Here is a 16,461-nt window from a genome sequence, read left to right on the forward strand (position 1 = left end):
GAGGCACAACATTGTCATTTTTCTCATTAAATGTTATGTATTGCAAAGTGGTTTGTACCTTTAAGGAGTGTTTTTTTTTTAAGAAAATATACTAGTGAGAACATCTAGGGTGCAAGTCCTTAAGACACAAAAACTCTATATATGTGGCAAATAATAAGTTAGCATTTTTATCTAAAAGTTAAGGCTAAAAAATTTTGTAATTTTTTTGTTTAGACTTAGCTGCATCCTTTTATAAAATGGAATTTCTAATGTTGTTTTTAATTATATCCTAAGAGATGGATTAAAAAAATTGAACAAAATTAACCAATATGTGTAGTAGTGTAGTAATTGGCCCAAAAAAATACCTTCGAGTCATTAAGATTATGTGGACTCTTGGTGTGAGAAGAGGATGGAGAAATTGTTTGTGCACATGAAAAATAGAGGTTATTGCCATAATAACTTATGCCCTATGTGGGGAAAAAGAAGCCAGAGATAAGAATCATGAGGACAATATTGGAAATCGATAATTTTGCCATAATTCAACCATAATATCTTTGCACATATGCACTTGAGTATATACTTATATGAGAAGATGTAGTTGAAGATGCCACTTTGACACTTAAGATGTGAAGTTGTGAATGAAAATTAGATATTAGTTTCTTTGTCTTGCCTCTTCCCACTCTTAGTGCGAGGATAGTTATTTTTATAAATAAGAGATAAAGTATTTCTTTAGAAATTCCTCTATGTCTTTAAAAGACATGTTAATGCTCGCTTCCATTGCCACTAGCACATGTATATTCAATGGAAATACCAATCTATTATTTTTACACCATAAAGTGTTCCCTCTGAGAAAGACATCCCTAATATGTGTGTGACGTGTGCAATCCTGAGCCATTGATTTTGTGTTAGACGATTGAGGTGTTTTCCGCCGTTGATTTAATATGTTTTTTTAATTTAAAATATCTTTTTTTCCACCGGGCCACACATGAAACGTGTCTTTGTTTCTTCACTGCATGACGGCCGGTTAGCTCGCGTAGCGTTCTGCTTCCTACCAGAGCTTTATATAGGCAGAGATTGTCTTTGTTTCTTCCCTGCATGACGGCCACTCTGCTTCCTACCAGAACTCCGCTCTGCTTCCTACCAGAACTTTATATAGGCATTGATTTTCATCCGGAGGTAACCAGCTCCACACAAGGGCAACCAGCTCCAGACAAGGACAGGTAATTCTTTGTTTTCTGTTAACGTTTTGTTTATGAAACTCAGTCATGTATCTTAGGGCTTTCCCATAGACTTATTCTTCCAAGATTATTCGCATAGACTTCACAGTATACATCGGTGTTTCACAGGTTTACTCATTTCCAGTTAATGAATAAGATTGCTGAAATCTCTCTTTACAGTTCATTCTATAAATGAACAGGGTTATGGGTTTCATTCTTATCGTTTTGAGGAATACTGTTATTTGCATTTGCTCGCTGTATATAATTTCTATGGCAGAGATTTCCCAGTTTCCCCAATGGAGCTCTTTCTTTGAAATTGGAGTTTCTTCTCCAAGAGGGTCAAACTACCTGAACAGGTTACCCTGGCTGGAGGATAGGTATTTTAATACCTCACTTACCCTCAGACCAGTGTATTGGCACTATGAACATGGTTCATTTACTCCCTTTACTTTAGATTATCAGTCACAGGCTCTCTGTTGATTATGGGTTGAATAACATTACCATTTCAATCCTGTTAGACAGGTAATCTAATCTTTTTAAGTAATAGGACGAATACAACTCTGAAAAAATGAATCTCAGAACAGCTTCCTGGAGTTCTGAGTCTTGCAGCAAAGGGCATTTTATAATGTCAAGATCAGCAGACTTGACACTGTAAATTTCCAATAATCTCGTGGCATAAGGACGGTTCTTCACATACATGTCAAGGATCCTCTGCTCATCTAATTTGATCACATGAACCGGATTAGGAATAGGGTTGTAAAGTGGCATTATACTTAGAAAATTAAATACTGTGGCGAAGCTTGATCCTAGCTTCTTAGCTGTAAGTGAATAACGGTGGCAGTGAGTATCAAAAGGTCCATATTCTTCTGCTTCTTATCAGTGATAATATTGAGTATGATCTGACACTAAGAAACTCCATGATCTCATGTTCCAGAAGGAAAAACCTTGCCAAATGCTTTAATCTTCTTTTTGGAATTTCCACGTGCTATCTGTGATTAAATCTATTAGGGTATAAGCAAATACTTTTAAGGATTTGTAAAACGACCCATATTTCTTACAAATTCAAGTTTGAACTTCTATGAGTTTGTACTATGTCTTAGAATCGCGGGACACTGGTTATATGAAAAATAAAAGTAACTTACCTTCAACTCTGGGTTCTGCAGAGGATCTATATAAGGTTTCGTCATTCTCTCAAGGTTGGCGTGCAGAAGAGAAGGTGCCCTTTTTCAGAGACGTGATGAAACTAGCGTTCAATGCAAACATGTTTCGAAGATATTGGACTTTAGGGGTTTTAGGGGTCTGACATTTTTGTAGACTGATGTCAAGCGATCTGGATGCCTTCCATACATATGCCAAGTCCGTTCCAGTAAGGCCCAGCTGGATGTTTTCATCAGCTCAATCTTTGGCTTCAACTGCAGATCAACATTAAGAAAAAGAACAGCTGGGTACACAACGATCGCGCTTGCCAGATCTCCAGTGAATCCTGGGTCTCTGAAGAGCTCAACCGCTTGGTGGGTTGTTTTGGTTGATCTAATATGAACATAGATGCCCTGATTCTCATGACCGCTGATAGTTAAAGGCAGTCAATAAGGGTATCCTTGCTCAGAACGAGATCCACCAAAACAGCCCAGCAAGCGGTTCAGCGCTTCAACGACTCGTGCCCTGCTGAAAGTTGAAGGTAACCCAACTCACAGTTGTTGAGTTAGAACTGAAAGTGTGATAATTCGGTTGGATGTGTGTTTCGTAGTTACGGGTTCGTCATTATCGTGCTTAGAGCATTGCATTTGCTAAATAATCATGAAACATAATCATTTCTCTTTGATACTGGCATCACTAACAATGTCAGTGTCATATTCTGTAGGTCCAATAGGTCCAAATTCTCTGTATAATATCTACTATGACTATTTATTTTCTGCAATGTAATTTAAATCTGAGACAGAGAGCCAGGACTGTTACCAGTTTCCCCTTACGGGCAACAGAAATTTCAGGGTTCCCTATTTTTTATCTATTTGACACACTCAAGAGTTTTGCAACAGATTTTTTGAGGTTCACCATAAAGTTGAAAGTCATTTTGCGTATACCTTACGATATTGTTCAATTTGATTAGAACCTTCAAAGGGACAGAAACCTGCAAGAAGTTCAAAGAGAATGACCCCACAAGACCAAATGTCTGCTGCCCTTCCATCGTACTTCTGACTAATAATTACCTGCCAACCATAACCAATATGCTAGATTGATAAAGGAAAAAGACCTGTGGTGTAATTCCCATACTATCTCTAACAAATCCTAGATGAAGAGTTTGATTTGTATACCTCAGGGGCAATATAATTTGGGGAGCCACAATATGTAGAAAGTATAGGATCTGTCTGCACAAAGTGTGTATAGACACAACATTAGGATCTAACAGCAGTTGAAATAAGAAAAGGGGATATGATTACATTATTAATTTTAAAAATTCCTTGTCAGAATTTTGGAAATGGGTTTGTGATCAAATGTTAAGTTGATGCCTTTCCTAACCACAGCTCTCAGAATCCATTCTGAACTGAGCAGACAGAAATGAAATGAAATGAAATCAATCTCCAGTACGAGTAATAATAGGATGAATGCCTAGGGCATCCCTTCCATAAAAGATAAACAGAGACCCGCTGATGTTGCTTTTATGCCTGGACCGAATTTTTCTATCTAAATCTGAATTGAAGTTTTGAGTTGCATATCAACTGGTCGCTCTTTTGCCCCATGTGATAAGCATACTATTCTCTGTGTTTTTTAGTTACAGGTAGTTTAGGTGGGTGAACAGGGTTTCCGGTAGTTTAAATAGGTGACTGTGATTTTGAAACGTTAAACCTTTAAGAACTCATGGTCGGTACAAAAGCATTATGCAAATACAATACCTGGTGCAAGATACTCAGTCCAAAATCAGACACCTTCAGATTGGCTTTCCCATCCAGGAGTAGGTTTTGAGGCTGCTCACCAAATTCGAAACCAATTTAACATTAAATCGTATCTTAGCACAGAGCATTATCAACTAAAATTACATAAGCTCTCATTGGGTTCATATACAAAGAGCAATTTTCATAAATATTGAAAGTCAAACTGCATACCTTGAGGTCTCTGTGGTATACATTTCTACCATGACAATAATCTACAGCATCTATAAGCTGATGAAAATATTTCCTGGCCTCTTCTTCAGTTATTTTCTGAAGATAAGCCTGTACAAAAGCCAGCAAATCATAATGAGATTTTTGATCTCCATATTAACCATAATATTATTTCTATAAGGTGGTCAAGTTTATGTATCTCAACTTTCCTAAAAGTGTAGTCTAAATGTTCTAATTTTAGAACTTTCACTGGAATAATTTCCAGTTAGATTTTGGCGGAAATCTATTCAGAAAATTGTTGGAATTGTAGATTTGAATTTTCCAGTTAGATTTTGGCAGAAATCTATTCAGAAAATTGTTGGAATTGTAGATTTGAATTTTTGAATCTGTGCAATTTGAATGTTCCAGAGATTTTTCATGTTGCTGAATCCATTTATTTATTCCAAAATGTAATTTAGACTCATCTTTTCTGAAATTCATATGATAACAATAAACAACTATGTCTAACAACACTGTCAGTTGACAAAATAGAGAAATATTTATGTCATAGAAATAATTCCAAGATGCACAAATTTGTTGAGTCTTTGCAATTTGAGTGTTCAAGGAGTTTTCAGGGTGTTGAATATATTTATGCATTCAAAAATGTAATTTAAGCAACAAAAAAAATAGAGAATGTCATAGAAATAATTCCAAGATGCACAAATTTGTTGAGTCTTTGCAATTTGAGTGTTCAAGGGGTTACAGGGTGTTGAATATATTTATGCATTCAAAAATGTAATTTAAGCAACAAAAAATTGTGATATCACCAACAATTATATAGCTGGATTCCAAAAATGGTTGACAGAATAGTCCAAGATAGAACATTTAAACTTATCATCTCTAAAATGCCATATGATAACAATAAACAACTATGTCTAACAGCACTGTCACTCAGTTGACAAAATAGAGAGGTATTTATGTCATAGAAATAACTCTAAAATGCAGAGAGTTTAGGCAAATCTGACTCAGGGATGGGCAATTTAGATGGGCATAATGTGAAAGGCATGTTGTAGAATACTGCTAGTGAGAACTCTTTTCAAATTTTTTACACAAAGAGAGGGAAAGGCTGAGCAACCAGCATAATCACACCACAACCAAACTATGTTAGTAAAAGACACCACTCACTTACAGAAATTACATTACTTATGTACAAACAAAAACGATCAGTGAACTTTGTTGGTCTGAAATTAGTTGCAGCACACAAAATGAGAGGACCTCAGCCATGATAACAACTCACAATTTTGTCAGACAGGTCGCCCCCCTGTTACATATTCCATGACTAGATAAACCTTCTTCTTGCTGGCTATAACCTGCATTTTACCATTAAAACCAATGATCAGAATCTCAATTTGCACCCCATGTCATTATTCCATAAGTATTATATTTATCCTCAATAATGAATTCCAGAGAATTCAAAAGTTTGTTTTCTTGTTCAACCAACGTTTAGAAAGGACCTGTTTAGAAAAGTTTTTGTTTGGAAAAATTTGCTATTCCATGGAGTCATTTCAATTTTAGAGTATCGGAATATCAATCCACATGCAGAACATGGTCTTACCCAACATGAAATGGGGGTATACCTCAGTACTAAAGGAGCCCAACGGCAGGGGGCGGGACCTAGATTTATTTCACATCCTGTTAAATTTTTAACACACAAACAAAAACAACATGGGCCCTAATGCCAAAGGATAATTCTGGCAATGTGACACTATATTCTCCATCTGCTGCAGAATATCCAGCTTATAAGAATCCCCTACGACACACTTAAACAAACCCAAATTTCATAAAGGGCAGTACGAAAAGAAAAAGCAGCATGTCTTGCAGTAATCGAATCACAGACATTAAGATCAACCCCAGACCAAGGTACTTGGTACTTACTTTTCTTCTCTGATCATGCTGCATAGTTCTTTGTCTCTGTTCACTTTTAAATCCACGCTGTATTCTTATGTCCTGATACAAGGCCAATGCCTCAACTATCTATGAACCTTCCTGGAACCGTGATTGCTTTTGTTTGCATAGATTGAAGTAGAATTTTTAACTGGACTAGCTTGATGATAATGTTTTTAAATTCTCTCTGGATTTCATTCTTTTCTTTCTCTTCATAGTCCTCTCTTTCTTTCTATGTAGTTTTCGATCTTTAACCCTGCTCTGTTCTGTTCTTTCTATGTAATTTCTTTCTTCGTGAATGATACTAAGTTTATGTTTCTTGAATTAAAATAGTTGAATTAAAGAAACCTCCATTACTCTCAAAGCAAAACCCAGTCCATTCATCTCAATTTTATTATTCCATTTCCCTTCTGGTTTCCTCGGCTCTACAGTTTCTTCTTAATTCATTTCAGCCTATAATCTCATTGAATTAAAATTTTTCGCTCGATCCGTTTCATTGTTTTATGTTGCATTGTATGAAGCAGAGCAACACAAACCTCCTTGGGCTTCAATTACAATTACAATTACAATTCTATTTCCTCTGAGCAAATATTCATCTCCAAAGTATTTAGGGGATCAGTTCTAGTGTTTTATGTTGCATCGTGTGAAGCAGAGCCATACAATTACAATTACAGTTCTATTTCCTCTGAGCTTTACTCTCAAAACACACCCCAATCTTGTAATATTCTTGAGTATTTCGTAAGTTTCCAAGTATCAACTGTGGAATTTTATACTCCGCAAATTTCAACTAGATATTCCTAACTATTTAGAAAATAATAGCGAGTGATTTGCAAAGAGGAGTTCTCAATAATAAGTAGGTATGGAAGAAATTATGAGTCAATTTCGGTAACAATAATAAATAATTCTTCACATCTAAAATTTAAGTATAAATCAAATCTTTTGGCATACTCACTTTTCTTTGATGTTTTTTTGTAGTGTGTTCTCCGGATTTTGATTTTATAGATTATACTATTCCTTAATTTTTAATTGTCTTTCAAATAGAAGTAATTTAGAATATTTATAAATTAATAAAATAGTAAACATTGCTCTAGAAGTAATTTAGAATATTTATAAATTAATAAAATAGTAAACATTGCTCTTGGAGCTGGACTAGGAAAAGAAAATACAGAAATTGGAGAATTTCATAAATACATAGAAGAATAATTCGATTTTATTTAATAATTATTTTTTCCCAACCTTCTAATAACTTGAATGTCAAACCACAAGAAGAATAAGGTATAGGGTATTTTCAATTAATATTTTCAGTATTTTATGTTAAATATGTCAAAGCCACCTACCTTTATTTTCTCATAGATGTAATTTGTGTCCATCCTCTAAGCTCTGCTCTTCATGGAAACCTAATCCTTTCATTTCAGTTTTAGTTATGTTAATATATTTAACACTGATGATTTAGTTTTATGAGAGTGGTTTTTACTAATTTTTTTTAGTTGGGCTTAATTTATTATTGTAATTTTATTGTTTCAATTTGTATTTCACTCCTTTCAGATTATTACATTTATTCATTGATTTAGTTTATCTCTGTGAAAATTTGTGGTTTTATTTAAATTGGTTTCTTACTTTTACATTTATATCTCTGTGAATTTTCTTTCTTAATTAAAAATATAGTTGATTTAACCTATGCCTCTGAGAATCAGTTTTGAATGGGCCCTCCAACTATATTTTTTAATTTTACAAATATATTTTTCATTTAGAAATATATTTTTTATTTGTCTTATAAGATATGGTACATTTAAATTTTTAGATTATTGGATTTCTCTAAATGAATTTCAATTATATTTTTATATTTTAGAAATGTGTTTTTCATATAGGAATATGGTTTTTATTTATATCTTATAACTGATGTTACATCTTCTTTTTACATTAGTATTGTGGTTAAATTCAATGTATTTTAAATTGTATATTCATACATTTAATTTATTTTAACTAAATTTTGTTATATTTGAATTCTTATTAATGGTGTTTAATTTAATTTGTTTTTGAATGATTTCTTTATTAATGTTATTTAGTTAGATTTAATTTTTCAAATGATTTTCAAATTAAATATTTAATATGTTATTTAAGTTGTGCACTATATTTATTAATGGTACAATGATGTATGATATATTTTTTTAATTAAAATAATATAATGTACAAAGGAAAATGTTTGAATTTATATAATATAAAGTGATAATGCTCTTAAATTTAAATATTTATGATAAAATTAAATTGTAATGTAAATATTCTTTAAGATTGCTTTTGAATATATATTTTATTAATCACACTCACACTCACACTCATATATATTCTTTTCTTATGAGACCAAGATTAACTTCTTATATTTCTTCACTTCTTATGTTAAATCTATTGTTTACTGCAACTTTGTGATTGATATCAAGTAGGGGACAAATCTTTGAATGGAATGTTCGTAGATTTATTAGTTCATCTTTTTGCATTTCAATAATGGGTTCGAGTATGGAACAAAAATAATGGGTTCCAGTATGTAAAAAATAATGAAATGATGTTCTTTTGGTGAATTGGCATCACTAACTGGAGAATTGGATGAAGTCATTGGGATTTGTTCTTTGCTCTGAGCCTCATTTTGCAGCTTTGGCATTTTTGCAATCGTGCTTACATTGCCAATGAGAGATTTGACGCCCCCCTGATTGTCTCACTAAGTTTTCCATTCGTTCCAAGGGCTGACAGTCAGAGAAAAAAACAACTTGCTTGAAAGCATAAAGTGTTTTTCATATATTTAACATTATGTATATTATAGAAGTAAAAGATGAATCTTTTATCATATTGTTCAAGTTCCTTTGGAGACGATGCTTAATAGTAAGTGGGTATTATGGTATACATTTTTATTTGCTAGGACACCCACATTAGTCTAGGATTTTATAACATAAGAAAACCTTTAAATCCCTGCAAAACCTTCCTCGTGAGGATTAGCTTGTGTGGATTATATTGGGTTTTTTCCCCGCATAGACTATTACTTTGCATAGCACTGTGCAGCTTATGTTGGTTACTCACGCAGCAATGTTAAAATACAGATACTTTGCCTTGGCCTACTCTGTTTTGTCATTGGGTGATTCAACTTTCAGCGTTGAAGGACATTTCTGGACATTTTCTGTATTGCTTCATCTCCGGTAACAACCTTAATCTCCTTTCCAAGTTTTTGCTTCATTTCTATTCCATCCATGGACCATGCTAGAGAATCCTCTTCCATCAATTGTACATTAGCCACTGAGCAGCTACAGAGTCTTATAAATTTGATTCAAAATTATTTCCCGATTGAAATGATTTAGTTATAAATATGCTTTCTTGATAATTTAAACTTTATTCCTTTGTGTTAAACTAATGCAAAGTGGTGCCATCGTGACTGTCTTGTTTCTAGTGAACAGACTCTAGAAAATCTTAGTTAAAAACTTCAATAGCTTTGCTTATGTCTGTCAGAATTCTGGAATAGTCATATCCCTGTATTGATATTATATTCCACTTGGCATTTTTTTTGTCATCCACACATTAAGAAAGCGGAAAACAAATACATGCATGTACATTTACATTTAGAATGCATGCAGAAATTGATTTAGGACTTAGCGTGTTCTCTGCTCTATGTTGAAACAATTTCACTTCTCTTTCCTTAGTAGCTAGGATTTTCACTGCAAAAAGAAAGTAAACATCTGTTTATCATCTTAGATTGCATATTTAGGAATTGTATATGTACATCACGTGATCAACCTTAAAGGCAAACTTCTTAAGAAAGATCAACTGTAAAATACATTTCAATAAACATAAAAACGCTTTGGAACCTAACACACAACATTTAGAAGTCTAGGCTAGAGATGTATTCCGGCGTCGTAAAGCCTGGTAACTATCACTTTCATCGTAGGTTGGGTGATTCCTCCTCTTTGAAACGACAAGTGCCAGTACGGACTTATGCTCCCACGTACTGTCGAGTATATATTGGGAGACCACAGTAGGCTATATCCTTTATCCTTAGGAAGCTGTGTCTGCCGCCCTATCAATCGCACATCGAGATTTTCGTGCAAAGATTGATAAACTTCCACCTAAATGCCCATGCTCCATTTGTCTTGAATCATATCCTGGAATACATATCCGCAATTCCAACCACATGTATTGCTGCTCCAGATGCGTCTCTGAAACAAAGGGTCATCGCTTCTCATTATCAAACAACATGGACCTTGGTCCTCAACCAGCTACCCTTACATCTCTTTCACAGATAGAAGAAATGCTCATTGCTAGGGTTAACCCTATACTTCAAGTAACACATGCACGTGGTGGCCAGTATAAATACAGTGGCCACACAATTTGTTTTCCTCAAGACATTACAAAAATCGCAAACATGTTGCCACGATGTGTTGAACACTTGGACATCCTAATTGTCACGCGTCATAGTAATGACCATAAGGCTTATGATTTCATTGTCAGTAGACATCGCATTCTCGCTGCATTAGAATACAAATTGGCGAATGACCCATACTATAAGAATGTTCGTATTGATACCAACGCACTGGCATCCTTACGAGCAATCCCCACCGATGTCTCCTCCTCCCTTCACCATTCCAATACTACAGAAACCACTGTCCGCCTTCCACTTGAACCACCCCATGAGCTCACCAAAGATTTCACAGACCCATCTGTAGACCAAACATCATCGTTCGTCCCCATCATACCTGATACAAATACAGAAATCCAAGAAATCCGCCGTTATTTGCATGCTTACAACCACCAATCTGATACTACAATTGAGTGGCCAACAATTGGTTTATCGCCGGTCAATGAATACAACACAGAAGGTCTACTCTCTATGGCTTTCCCTGCCCTTTTCCCGACAGGAGCTGCAATGCCGAATCAGCCAAGAATGAAAGCAGTGCAGCTACATGAATATGCACTTCATCTCATACGTTGCTACGATAACAGATTTGGAAAGCACCCACGCTTTCGTTATTACATATATAATCTCATGATGTGGCATCGCAGTCAAGCAACAACATTGATTTTTGTGAAAAAGAACATCACAAATAACTTTCCAATATCTATTCAAGATCTGAACATCCGCTTAGAACAATTTCCAGATGAGCAGTTGGCAGAGCAAGTCATGCGATTCGGTAGCTCTTTATGTGGAACAAGGTCATATTGGCACAAGGCTAAAAATGAACTAACGGACATGATATCTCAACTCAGTTGCCCGACGTTCTTCTTCACATTGAGTGCAGCTGATACAAAATGGCCTGATCTTCATGCAATCATGCTCGGATGTCTTCCTTCTGATATTGCAAAACAACAAAAGTGGAGAAATGATAACATTATCTCTAACCCACATTTAACATCACTATAAACATCACTATATATGCACCATAGATTCACAGCATTTCGTGAGATTATCTTAGAGAAACACTTGAATACAAAAGATTACTAGTACAGGTATGCATTCTACCACATTTTTTTTTTCTCCAAGAACTCTAAACAACATTCCTCACCTATTGCAAAATTATCTTACAGAAACGCATACTTGATAGGTATGAATGGCAACATAGGGGATCTGCGCACATCCATGGTTTCCTTTGGATAGAAAATGCACCTGATATGGAAAACCTCAACTGGGAAGACACAGAAGCAGTTGATATTACAAGGCAGTTCTTCGACAAATATATTTCCGCTTGGAACCCTCGTGCTCCTTCGACTTCAAACCAACCAAATGCTTGGACAAATCCCAAAGACCCTTGTCTATTGTCCACACCGCAAATCTTCAGAACCAATCCTTTCAGTGACTATGAACAACTCGTCAATTGTGTTGAACATCACACAAAATGCTCAGAAAGCACGTGCCTAAGAAAAAATGGATCCGCACTCCAATGTCTTTATAAAGCACCGTGGGAATTACATCCAAAATCGGCCTTATTCATTGATTCCAATGGCTAAAAAACATACACACCTGCTCGCAACGACGATCGACTCAATAGCCATAACCCTACCATCCTATCTATTTGGCGTGCAAATGTTGACTGCCAACCAGTACTCTCCATACACGTTGTACAAAAATATATCGCCAAATATGCATCCAAAGCAGAAAAAAAAATCTGAAAGCTTCCACCACATGCTACGTAGAATTGTCCTGGCTTCACCCATTGCTGACCCAGCAACATCTGCATTTCGAAAATTTCTTGCAGAAACCCTTGTTGATCATGACATTGGAGCACAGGAAACTTGCCATATGCTGCAAAAATTGCCATTAACATTATGTAGTCGACCATTCATTTCTTTAAATGTAAACCAAAATCTGTCACAAATGATACCTCAACTATAGATGAAACCAATCCAACAGACACCATGGAAATAAATGAATGGGAATTACTTTCCCAATTACACCCTACAAATGAGCTTCTCATAAATGACCTTGACATGCTTGGTCTTCGTGGCTTTGATGACACCCATAACTGGAATCATACCACTATCCCATTGGATCTACAAAATAATGCAATACAATTCATTGAGAATAGCCGCTCCATCCACCGCATTCTTCAAACAAATCAACATATCTTGGCGACCCTTACTACATTATCTCCAATGCAAAGAAAAGCTCTAAATATTATTTCTAGTCATTTTGCTAGGAAGGATTATTTACCCGCTCTCAGAATGATAATTCAAGGCACTACTGGTACGGGAAAATCCCTCCTTATTAATTGCATCAAAGATATGCTCATAGGCCTAGCAAGCTCAGAGCCTTCACCGATCATGCTCCTCGCCCCTACAAGGGTTGCTACCTTCAACATACAAGCATCGACAATCCATTCTGCTTTGCACCTTCCTCTAAAGGATCTTATGCCCTTAGAAGGTAATGCTCTTGCAAAATTCCAAGAAGAACTCAGGCATATAAGATACATACTAATCGATGAAATGAGCTTCATTGGGCCAAAGCTTCTCAGCCATATTGATGAACGTCTTCGGGAAGCATTTCCCCACCAAAGAAACACTCCTTTTGGTGGCTGTTCCATAATATTGGTTGGTGATCTCGGTCAGCTACCACCCGTCAAAGACATACCTCTATATGTAGGGACGAGCCATGGAAGCGCACTGTGGAACACCTTCACCGCAGTCATCACATTAGACACAATATTTCGTCAACAAGGCGATGACATCGCACAGGTTACTTTCAGGAACATTCTCCAGAACATTAGAGATGCAAATCCAACAATCGATGACTACAACGTACTCATGTCGTGCACAGATTCCTTTTTATCAGAAGAAGAAATATGTTCATTCCAGGATTCCATGCATCTATTTCCAACAAATGCTCAAACAATGGTCCATAATAAGCAAATGATGAAATCTCTAAACACTCTTATCGCAAGATCCATTGCTGAAGATGACAACACATATTCCAGTATTTCCTTTGAAGACGAGCAACTTGAGCGAATTGTATTACTATGCAATGGCAAAAAAGTTATGTTGACTTCCAACCTTTGGGTTTCAACCAGACTTGTTAATGGTTCCCTCAGAGAAACTGTAACCATCTTTTACAAAGAATCAACTGCACCACCACAAATTCCAACATTTGTTGTCGTAGATTTTCCCAAATACATTGGGCCTCCTTGGGATGAAAGAAACCCCACTAACTTGCCTATTCCAGCAGTAAAAAGAAATGGACGTGCACAAATTCCACTGAAGATGGCTTGGGCTTTAACCATACATAAATCTCAAGGTATGACACTTCCAAAAGCAACAATTGACATTGGAAAAACAGAACGTCAAGGTCTCACATTCACAGCTATTTCAAGAGTGCCTTCTCTACAAGATCTCCGGATTAACCCCGCATTCAGTTTCGATTGTTACAGTAAAATCAAGGACAACAAAAACATTGCTCGCAGAAAACACGTAGAAGACATTCTCCGTTCAATGCCGCCTCCAGATAATCTGCTCCAACCCATACTTTGACATCAACAAAAGGTTTCCTCCATTTATTTACCTCATTCTATTTCATAACATACTTTTCATATCTTTCAACAACAACCAACTTTAATCAATATTAGTAAATAAGCAAATATTAGAATGTCTTTATATTATCTATACATCTCATTCTAACCTTTTCTTTCTTTTGCAACAGGCCACATGGGCTCAGAAATAACATACCTTCACAGCTACAAGTAGCCTGGCAAGCAAAAAAACTGCATCTCTAGCTACGCATTAACCTCCAAAGGTGTTCATTCTGCCGTTATTCACCATGCATCTTCCACTAACAATATATAAATCCCCATAGCAAAGGTAGCTTCATTTCCATTCATTCCAGATTCATTTTAACACAACTCACCTGCAAAGTATTACTAATAAATTTCCGCCGCTGGTTTACATATTGCTAATTCTAACAAAATATACATTTTGCAGGTCCATTACTGATTCTTCACGCCTTCGCTACCTCCACCATGTTTTCATACAGCTTCAAATATGGAATGACAAGCACAATGTACTTTACGCTATTATATTCCTTCTCGAACCTCTTTTGTTACAATTCATTGTTTGTATTTTCCATTTCAAACTTAAAAAAGGATGTTTCAAGATCAAATACCGTTTTCATGGTTTGTGTCATCACAACTATTTGTGTTTTTCATTTCAAACTTAAAAAAGGATGTTACAATACACTATTTGTATTTTCCATTTCACACTTAAAAAAGGATGTTTCAACATCAAATACCATTTTGATATTTTATGTCCTCACAACTATTTGTGTTTTCCATTTCAAACTTAAAAAGGGATGTTTCAAGATCAATACCATTTTGATAGTTTATGTCCTCACAACCAGTCCATTGTCAATGGGTTTTAACATATTTTGTTGACAAAATCAATTGATTTTAATTAATATAATACATGTTTTCAATATATCTTCATACTAATTTAATTTCCCATTTCAATAATGATTTCTTAAATAGCCCTTTCCAAATCAACATGATTGCCCGGTTGTTGTTCGCATGGATTCATTCATTTATCTTCACCTTTAACTCCACAATTTTTACCAACTGCAAACAAAGGTCTCTAAACAGGTTCAATGCATATTTATGGCTACTTGCATTCCTTTTCTACAGTTTTCGGCATGGCTTCCTCAAATTAAAACTCGAAATCATCGACCCTTGCTTTCACAAAAAGCCCGCATAAGCCTATTCACATTTCAATATTCTTCCACACACTATGCCTTACGGCATTTCCTTTGCAACATTAGGTGCAAATGCTAGTTATTTATTTTTTAAATAAAGCATTATGAACATGTAGATTGGCAAGGCTTGAACATTGTGATTTCATGAGGGAAAGATCAATCTATATATGACTAAATTTTCAAGTAATATAGCAAGTCAAAGTACCAATTATTCAAAACTCAGAGTGATATAACTTCTTGTAGGTAGTGCAAATGGAAGATAACAAAACATAGAAAATGAATTTGCAAGTGAACGAGAGAAATATAAATTCTTATATGGCTAAGTTGTAGTACAATAAAGAGTGTAGAAATCAATGTGTAGATATGAAAGTACGCATGTAATTTACTAAAATAGAAGACTCAAATCTACTCTACTCATCTCCGAAACTCAATTCACGATCGAGAAGACAAATCATAAACATGCATCAAGATTTACCACACATACACAGAGATTTATCTAGGGGAAAGAAATTGCTCAAAACTCCTTCATACTCTATATTGCATCAATTAAATAATAGAGATGAAATACAATGCTTGATTAAGCCTCAGCATAACTTGCAACTGTATAGTCTATCCCTTTGCCTGACTGATTGACTCTAGCCAACACTTAGCCAGTTTTCAAGCCCTCCAAGCTCCTATTTCCTTGTGTTGTTCCTTGAGGAATTAGACCCCTATTAATTAGGAAATTCCTCAAATGGAATTCCGCGATCCTTTTAGGTTGATCCTCTGACTACATGCACCACTTGTACACTTCAGAATAGTCTACAATTGATAGTAAACTGCTTTGGAATCTCCATCTCAACTGGGTGACTCGAATTATCTGCATGCATAAGTTATTTTGGGTCGATTGATTAGTTATCTGGTTGATCATTGAGTGAGTTGAAGTTACACTTCCACATTTGGACCTTCCACTGGTTCCTCTAACAGTTAGAACTAATTTAACTTACCATAACTCAATTTAACTAAAATAGATTACTAGAAATTAGCAATCAATCATACTTAA

At 35.4% G+C, this 16,461-nt stretch overlaps 1 long non-coding RNA gene across 3 annotated transcripts; it reads left to right on the forward strand.

Annotated features, from left to right (window-relative positions):
* The first annotated feature begins 998 nt into the window (after window positions 1–998).
* Window positions 999–15,059, forward strand: LOC149201701 (uncharacterized). Of its 3 annotated transcripts, XR_016253477.1 has the most exons (3): window positions 999–1,199; window positions 14,379–14,536; window positions 14,657–15,059. It is a non-coding gene; the product is annotated as an uncharacterized LOC149201701 (long non-coding RNA). The 3 variants fall into 3 exon arrangements; XR_016253478.1 differs by lacking the exons at window positions 14,379–14,536; window positions 14,657–15,059 and adding an exon at window positions 1,326–3,142; XR_016253479.1 differs by lacking the exons at window positions 14,379–14,536; window positions 14,657–15,059 and adding an exon at window positions 2,360–3,142.
* The last annotated feature ends 1,402 nt before the right edge of the window (window positions 15,060–16,461 follow it).

Source organism: Pinus tabuliformis, chromosome 2_1 (assembly GCF_031772625.1).
Source record: "Pinus tabuliformis cultivar Carrire ecotype Pingquan chromosome 2_1, CPIR1, whole genome shotgun sequence".
Lineage (NCBI taxonomy): Eukaryota > Viridiplantae > Streptophyta > Pinopsida > Pinales > Pinaceae > Pinus > Pinus tabuliformis.